The 2,476-nt window shown below is 38.1% G+C and overlaps 1 long non-coding RNA gene across 1 annotated transcript in view; it reads right to left on the reverse strand.

The window, feature by feature from the left end:
* Positions 1–2,241: 2,241 nt before the first annotated feature.
* Positions 2,242–2,476, reverse strand: part of LOC108738622 — a 4,139-nt gene continuing 3,904 nt past the window's right edge. Inside the window, exon 3 of the long non-coding RNA XR_003232527.1 lies at positions 2,242–2,344. This is a non-coding gene — a long non-coding RNA (uncharacterized LOC108738622). The remainder of the gene's footprint in view (positions 2,345–2,476) is intronic.

A 2,476-nucleotide genomic window follows, 5' to 3' on the forward strand; every position in this document is an offset into this window, starting at 1 on the left:
AACTAAACATCTATGATTAATTTCTTAATAAAATTTCGTATTTCTTTCGAGCAAACAATTATTCACACGAATACACTAATAAACACAATATGGGCAAAATAACCTTCCTGCGACCGTTAAACTTAGATAATCGTGTTATTTATTATCGAGAGCTTTCTGTTCAACAGTTACTTCTTGAAATCGAATGAAATACAAAAAAAAGTCAGATAAATTCTGCTCAAATTTCATAACATAATTCTGAAAACGTAAGCCGTAATAACCAAATTTCGAATAAGTATGCCAGAATAAATAATTAAACCAACTACCTACAACTAATGAGATAATTTTTGTCTAATTTTAACTTAATTGAACCGAAAGATGAAATTGTAATAAAACGCAATTGCCAAACGGTTGGCCCGTACCTCAGTGTACGGGAAAAATTTAATTTTGAAGAAAAAAAATTACAAAATTTTGAATTTTTCGTCAACACCGAATGCGACCTCATACGGCTCATATTGTTCGCGCTGAGACGGGGCATCCGTCTGTGAAAGAATTTTTCCGATAAGTCGTACCGTTATCGAGCTACAGGGTACAAAAGGTCAAATTTGAAAATTTTTCGCTCAGGAACATGGCCGCAGTTGAAAATTCATAGCTCCTCACCTCGACGTCCGATGCATTCGAGTTATAGATGGTTCGAAACCCAATGCATGGGGGAAGTTTTTGATAACAACCCCATTGACCTATGACATTCCCGGCCTGCTCTAGCGCCAACCGAATTCGCGTAATTTACCCTACTTTTCGTTTTAGCGTTTTTCTGAGTCGACAGTATGGCTCATATTTTCTGATTAAATTGTCCGATTTCTATGCGAGTGTTATCAAAATTTTCTAGAGACACTGTGCATCACGTCGAGATCAAAAGCGCCGCTTTACGATATTCCCTTACAGAGTTACAGCTGCCGGAAATTTTGGCCCAGTGTTATTTTTAAAATCGAGAATTAAATGTTTAGGAGAACATATCTGGCGAACTATTAAAGATAGAGCAAAAATTCTTTCACCAACGGTTGGCCCGTGCCTAAAACTACGGGAAAAATTTAATTTTGAACAAAAAAAAATTAAAAAATTTTGAATTTTTCATCAACGCCGAATGCGACCTCATACGGCTCATATTGTTCGCGCTGAGACGGGGCATCCGTCTGTGAAAGAATTTTTCGGATAAGTGGTTCCGTTTTCGAGCTACAGGGTACAAAAGGCCAAATTTGTAAATTTTTCGCTCAGGAACATGGCCGCAGTTGAAAATTCATAGCTCCTCACCTCGACGTCCGATGCGTTCCAGTTATAGATGGTTCGAAACCCAATGCATGGGGGAAGTTTTTGATAACAACCCCATTGACCTATGACATTCCCGGCCTGCTCTAGCGCCAACCGAATTCGCGTAATTTACCCTACTTTTCGTTTTAGCGTTTTTCTGAGTCGACAGTATGGCTCATATTTTCTGATTAAATTGCCCGATTTCTATGGGAGTGTTATCAAAATTTTCTAGAGACACTGTGCATCACGTCGAGATCAAAAGCGCCGCCCTACGATATTCCCTTACAGAGTTACAGCTATTGGAAGTTTTGGCCCAGTGTTATTTTTAAAATTGAGAATTAAATGTTTAGGAGAACATATCTGACGAACTATTAAAGATATCGCAAAAATTATTTCACCAGCGGTTGACCCTCATGGTCGTGATCAGGAGAAACTTAATTTCGAAAGAAAATAAAATTTTAAAAATTTTGAATTTCTGATCGGCACAGATTTCGACCGCACATGTCCTATAATTTTCGCACTGAGCCGGGGCATCAGTCCGTGAAAGAATTTTTCCAAATAGTCCAACCGTTTACCAGCCACAGCCTAAACAAAGTCAAATTGAGGAAATTCGAACTCAGGAACAGGACCGCACTTGAATATTGGTAGCTCCGCGGCACGGCGTCCTATCTGCACCAACCAGGGCTCGTTCGACGCCCTAGGAATGTTACGCAATCTGACTATCCTGGTCTGTACTACAGCCCTTCCAATTTGCATAATTCACCCTCATAATATTTTTATCGTTTTCCTGAGCCCACTGTGCGGCCCATATTTTCAGAATGAACTGACCGATTCCGATAAAAGTCAAACCAAAATTTTCTGGAGACTTTAAGGGGTGTGACAGGATCAAAAGCTGTTAATAGTATGTCGCGCAGAAGTACATAATTAGATATAAAAATAGAAAATTAAACTAACCTTTTTTATGTTCGATCTGCCCTAAGTTATCCAAGATGTGAAGATGTCCTTCTAATATGTAACCATTTTCTTGGTAAGGTGTCATGAGGCTTTGTTGTTTTTCCTAGAAAACAGAAAAAAATCTTTTGAATAAATAAATAAACAATACTATAAAATAACCATAAGCGTATTTATTCAATTTTTTCAATGTCCGACAGGTTTTCACTTAATGCTCACTATATACGGTCACCATTTT

This window comes from Agrilus planipennis, unplaced genomic scaffold, assembly GCF_000699045.2.
Source record: "Agrilus planipennis isolate EAB-ADULT unplaced genomic scaffold, Apla_2.0 scaffold135, whole genome shotgun sequence".
NCBI classification, from domain to species: Eukaryota; Metazoa; Arthropoda; class Insecta; order Coleoptera; family Buprestidae; genus Agrilus; species Agrilus planipennis.